This window comes from Pygocentrus nattereri, chromosome 19, assembly GCF_015220715.1.
Source record: "Pygocentrus nattereri isolate fPygNat1 chromosome 19, fPygNat1.pri, whole genome shotgun sequence".
Lineage (NCBI taxonomy): Eukaryota > Metazoa > Chordata > Actinopteri > Characiformes > Serrasalmidae > Pygocentrus > Pygocentrus nattereri.
Window position 1 is genome coordinate 16,506,496 of NC_051229.1, and position 6,952 is coordinate 16,513,447.

Genomic DNA, 6,952 nt, shown 5'->3' on the forward strand with positions numbered 1-6,952 from the left:
AAAGTGAATTATTCAGTTGTTGAGGTTTTTGTGTAATTTTCTTTTAAAGATATGTTTCTGCTTTTTTTCTTGTTGAAAGGTAAATAACTACTAATGAGTTGCCATTTTAACTGTAAATTAAATAAATCACTGACTTTAGCATTATACTTTATATGTATAAGCAAATCATTTAGGAAACTACACTGTTAGGAATAACGGTTCTGTGCAGGTACATTTTTCGTTCATCCAGACACAAACAATATAAATGTTCCCTCAAAGGAACAATATTGCTTTAAGGTCCAAATCTGAACCTTAAATAAGTTTTTTCTAGTAAATAAATGTATACCTGTATGATTTCATAAGCCAGTGTTTTAAAACAGAACAATAAAACAAAAAGCCTGGAGATGAGACGGGGTGTGTGGAGTCAATACAACTTAGAAAATATCATTTCAATGCATCATGCTACAGTTATGTTCCCTGACCTCAGTGACAAGAGGGGTACTGCTCCAGTGACAGTTTATTACCTTTTTTCTGAGAGCGTACAACAAATTGTGTTTTGGCAAATATTAAAATTTTGCATTTTCTACACCCCTTATAATATCATATTGGATGCAGTTCTAACTCAAAATCGATGATTTTGATCAATAAATCTTGATTAAAAAAACGAATCAATACACAAATAATTGTTTAAAGGCCTTGTCTATTAAACCTAGCTATCAGAAACCCCTGCCCCCTTCATACATCATTAGCAGCTCTGTATGTAGTGGCCCTGACTGGGGTGAGTGTGTAGTGACCTTGTCCTTGCCTCCCCCCTCTTCGGGGGTGCTGGCTGGTTGATGGCGCAGCGCCAGGCCGTTAGGGAGATGAGCCTCCACTCCATCAGTCCTCCCCAGGGGAGACAAGAGAGAGGGAGGGAGGGCACTTTTCTACACCCAAAAGGCCAGGCCCAAATTGCCCTCAGGTCTGGCTGGAGGTTCCCCCCTCACTGCATGTTACTTCCGCAGCCTCGCTGGAAAGGCATATGGCTCTCTGATGAGTCTGATGCAAAGTGGGTGAAGAATGAACAATTTATAGACTTACTCGTTTGCTAGTTGCAACTGTTGCATATTAACAACTTCCTATGCAGTTAGATCTGATTAAAAAGATAGTTTGGACACAAATTTAATTTACACAATTAAATTAGATATGTTTAGTGTTTGAAGGTTGCGTCTTTAATTTTGCCATGGAGTTATGTGGCTAATGTAGCTAAAAAACTATGAAAGCCTATAGTCACTATCATGTAAATTGCATGCCTAAATGATCTGTTATCTCATCTAGCTTTACTAGCCCAGTTGTCTTTCACTTCATACCCTTCACATCAAAAACACAGCGTTTGTGAAGAATAGTTAGCTGGTATAAAATGGGGTAAATTCATAAATAATACAGAAAATTTTATTCCAATAAATACATTCATATAAGTAGAGTGTAAAAAATGAACTTGACACATTGTATGTAGTGTAGTCGTCTGCAAATGTTTGGATGCTCCTGGTCAAACACAACTCCTGTACATTTTAACCCACAATTTAAGTCCTGAAATTAACATATTGGGAGATCAAATAACACAGAAAATGCGGCTTGTACAAAAGTTGTGGTACATTTAATAGACTGTGTTTTCTCCAATATGATGAAGTTAGCAAATTAATATGAATTGTGCTCTAAAAACTACACATCCAGTCTTTACAGTGAATTACAATTGTTTTTGGTTCACACACAAATATCATAAGTCAACCTGAGGTTAAAAAAAAGGCAAGAAAAATGTAGCACATGGACCCATTAAGACTCATACCTTCAAAAATCCAAGGCATGTGCATGAATCAGTTTTAGATCTGTTTATAACACTGTATATAAATAAGTATCAAACATATTTGGCACACAATCCTATTTAAACTGCATATGAACTCAGTCTTCCACTTCAGAGAGACGTGGGAGAGTAAATCCCACTCCAGTTTTCTCAGTCTTCCTCTTGCAGGCGCTGGAAAAGACTAAAGCTTTATTTGTGTTTCTCACTCAAATGGAGGTCTGTTAATAATGAACTGATTGTGAGCGGTTGTTTGATCGCCTTGCTGTGGAGGGGGCTGTAGTTAACTCGCTGATTAGGAGGACATGTTTTATGGTGGGAATAATACAGGAACTGAGCGGAAGTAATTGGGTTTGATCAGAACTGGTTTTGAGGGAGCCTGCATGGCCTCCCGTTATATCAAAAACATGGCTGCAAAACACCAGAGGGCGCCTGCGAACAAGTCCTAAAAGATCAAGAGTGAATGCAGCTAAATGGCTAAAAACAAAACGTTATTTATACAGTTTTATATTGTTTCTAAGCACAAAGACCTTTCTTTAATTTTGGAAACAAGAAATATGTATTTCACTCAAAGAAGCAAACTGAAGAAAATGTACCTTTATATTTCCTTTGTTTCTGGGCAACAGGGTACTATACTATACTATACTATACTATACTATACTATACTATACTATCCTATCAGTGCTGATTGGTTAGCTTTACTGCTACTTAGTGCTGATGGGTTACCATTACTGCTACTGAGGGCTGATTGGTTAGCATTAATGCTATTGAGTGCTGACTGGTTCTCAGTAGCTACTGAGTGCTGACTGGTTAGCATTACTGCTACTAAGTGATTGGTTGGCATTACTGCTACTGAGTGCTGATTAGTTGGCATTACTGCTACTGAGTGACTACATCAACTCATATATTTATGATGTATTTTTTGAATGCCTAAGTTTTAGGCATTTTTTAGGTTTAAGGCTTTTCCAAGTGTAAAGTCTCAGGCAAAGTGAAGTCGAACCTTATATTGAATTAATTTTGCAATGTTTGCAGTCATGGCAGACAGAAACATGCAAGGGTGTTGTAATGAAAAACAGTATCTAAAGAAAACTTACTTTTTTGGATCTATCACTATTTTACCATGCTTTGTAGGTGACACGAAGGTGCACTGACAAACTTGAACACACTATGACAAACAATTGGGACATTTCTAAAATGAATTACACATACCTCCTTTTCACACTTAGGCCTCTACACATGCTGATAGGGCTTCCTCTACTGCCACCAGCTGATATGGCATTTTCAGTGGAACTGGCCCTCAGAACGCATATAAGCAGAGTCAGGCTTCACCTATTGGTGAAAATGTGAACTGCAGCTATATTTTCCCCTTATTGAGAAAGTGCTGGGAGCCTAAAGCACAGATGTAAAGGCTGCAGGATTTATAGTCTTTAAGATTCGCTGCAGTACACAGTATACTATTTTGTAATTGTAATTTGATGTGTGTAAGTACACTCGAAGTACACTTGGAACACTGTGCTGAAAACAACCCAACCCGGGTTATTTGGCAACTCAACACTGGCTAAATATTGGACAGAACACATGTTGGATTATTTTAACTGAATTGGTTAGTTTGTCATTTAACCATTGCGCTGTGTCATAACAATGACCTAACACATGGATGTTGTTTTTTTCTGTTTCTATGCACCTTTATATACATTTATTATTAATATATAGCATAATTCTTATTAATATTCCATAGTATCCACATACACATATTAGTTTATAATTTCGAAATTCATCAAATTCAACAGCACATCAAAACAATGAACAAGTAGTATAGTAGTAGCACTTTTTTTTTAGACTGTAGGTTTTAGGGAAGTTCATGTATATTGCAACAAAAATATCATTTTTTCATAGTACACTCAATTAGATTGGCTAACTGGCTAAAATCATTGTGTGTCATCTGTGTACAAATGAAAAAAAAATCTTGTAATTTTGTAAAGCACAGAGAAGGAAGAAAATATTGGCCCCATGATGGACCCCTGAGGCACCCCTCAGTTTAGTACAGCAGTAGAGAAGCAATAGTCTAAATAAACTTTGGTGAGTCCCTAAAGCAAGTAGCTAATAGGTGTTCTAACTTCCAATCAACCATTTGTTGAGTAGTTTCAGTGAAAATTACAATAAATATAGTTAAATGTTTTTGAAAAATGGTAACTTGGCAAGTGAATTTATCGTAAAATCTGGTTAATGTATCTATTTCTCGTTTTGTGATTGTTATAACCTTATTTGAAGATTATTCAATGCTATTCTAGACATTTTAATAAGTCAGATTATCTCACTACATTGGCATTTCATCTTACTCCACAAAAAAGCAAGTACATTTTACTTAAAGCAAGTAAAATGGCTACAAATAAGTGAAAATTTAAAAATGAGCTTATAACAATCTCAAAATGAGAAATTAGATATTTCAACTACATTTAACACAATGTCAATTGCCAAGACACCATTTTGTTGTAGTGAAAGCATAACTTACCTTATTGACTGTAACCTTATTAGCTGTTGTGCCCTTAAATGCATACCAACCTGTCTCATAAAGAACTATAACGTAATAAATCTCTTCTTGAGTTTTTTGTAAGGGGCCTTGGGAACACTACTGTGCAATGTCAGACAGGGTATTCAGGAAAGTTGGGAGACTTCCCAGTGGGCCAGTAGCGATTTGGGCTGATTATTGTGAACTACTGTATAAACGCACACATATAAGCATACGAAAAAGTAAACCCAAAAAAAGTTTCATCGAAGTGTGTATCTGTAGTTATTTGGGGGTTAAACCAGCAGGCCCCACCTCAAGTGGTAGAGCCTCAGTTTGCTGATTGTAACTGAGTCTTGTACAGTGAATAGAGATTAGATGAAGTGGAATGTAGCTTCTTATTCTGTTTTTCTGTTCCACCTTAAATAATGTAGCAGTTACAGAAATCCGAATATGAAAAATGAGTGCAATAATGTAACCTGACACAACAAGCTCTGTAGCATTCATTACTTTTTTCATACATGAATTGTGAAGATAGACTGCCGTGGCAAGAACTCCACAAAAAAAAATCAGCTTAATGTACTTAGCTGACATTAACTTTTGGCATATTGACAGTCATAGTTGTGTCACATTTAAGTCAAAAAAAGTTGTAATTTGATCACTGGCTACCTTGGTTATCTCAATGTAGCACATAAATAATAAATGAAAGATGAGAGCAAGAAATTAAAAAGATAAAAATGCAGAGACTTTAGAAAATGTCATTTTGGACAAAGGTAATTGTGTGTGTGTGTGTGTGTGTGTGTGTGTGTGTGTGTGTGTGTGTGTGTGTGTGTGTGTGTGTGTGTGTGTGTGTGGAGCTTGTGATGGGTTGGTCTGATTTGATCTGAAAACAAGTCCCTGGCTTGTTGACAAAGCTCTGGCTGTGAAGCAGTGGAACTGCATTCACTGAAGTGAAATAGCTCCATCCAGATCTAGACCAATATTAGTCTCTGGCCTCACTAATGCTGTTGTGGGTGAATGTAGTCAAATCCTCACAGCAGTGTTTCAACATCTGTGAAAGCCTTCACAGATGAGTAGAGGCCGTTAGCACAGCAAAGGTACCACATACTCCTTGTTAAAAGCCCAGACTTCAGGCTTTGGATGAGTAGGTGTCTACAAACGTTTGGACATCTAGTGTATTTGAAGAGAAGTGATTTGAAAATACTCGGTCCACTTATCAATTGTAACTGAATAACTGGGCTAGTTACTAATAAGACCAGCTTGCATGTCATTACTTATGAACACCACATTAAGTATCAAATACAGCACCATGTTGTCCTTGACATCTTCCTCTATCTAAGCTCTTTCTTGCTTCATTTTTCTCCGTGAGCTGTTCTGTGGTAAAAACGTGTGACAGTAAGGAGAGACGAATGCACCATTGTGGTTAAGAGCACTGGTGTGCTGTAATGCTGTAGCTCAAGTTTTCACAAGTATGTTTTACAGACCAACCCTGACAGAAACAAAGAGGAAACAATTAGTAGTACGATCAGTAGCATTTTATTAGTGAAATAGAAGCACTCAAAGTCCAGACAGGCCATGAGGTAGTTATAATTTACTGGACTTTTATCTAGAGATTACTATTTAATTGTCTTGTGTTCTCAAGGTAACAAAAGTTGCTTTCTCAATCTCACAACTTATTGATCTTGTGATCTCGATTGTCAAATAGTCTCAAGAAACAAGTGCTATCTTGAGATCACAAGGCGATTAAGTCATGAGCTCAAGATAAAAGTCCAGAAAATGATACTTGAAGTCTAGAAAAACCTTAGTCTAATTTAAGTGTAGAAAAAGCAAAACAAATAGCACAAAACATCAGACACGATTCCTGAAAGGCAGCATATAGCAATGTACACATATAAAGACAGATTTGCGAGGGGGATACAGATTAAATAAAAATACTGAAGTAAATAAACGGCTTGAACAAAACAATCTACAAAGACCAGATAACACAACGTTATAAGTCATGAATCAGCCTTTATCCTAATTTAAGACTCAATTCCTTCACACTTCACAGTTTGTGATGCTACAAAGCTACAAATGCTACGTCCAAGACCACATACCATTACACACACTCCACTACTACTACTATTTTTCTCTTATTATTCAGGATGGTAAATATGCGGTTTGGGACGCAGCCAAAGACTTTCTGCTGTGACCAACGTTAAAGCGCTTAAAGCTCTTTCTTAGTTCTCCCTTGAAAGTCTTCGCTTCAACGTTTTCTTATCATTTCAGTCAGCTTCTCATTTGGGTTCTTCCCTGCACATTTTAGAGCTACATGCACTTTTCCGCTAAGATAATGGCTGCGTCTCAAATTATTGCCTACTCCCTATGAAGTTCCCTAGGCGAGTCATTAAATAATGGCTTATAGACCCAAAAAGTAGACTAGGCGTCAAAAAGGAGGCGTTTAGGATTCAGCCTGTGCTCAGCAGTGCGGTTTGTTGACTCGTCATAAGACAAATAAGTTGTAATGGAGCAAAACTGACCGAGGCGGGATGAGAGAGGCGGATCCATATGCACTTCGTGGGCTCTCACGATTGGTCAGTTTGTCGGCCTGCAAGCCAATCAGAGACAGCCATCTGTTCACCCATGCTTCT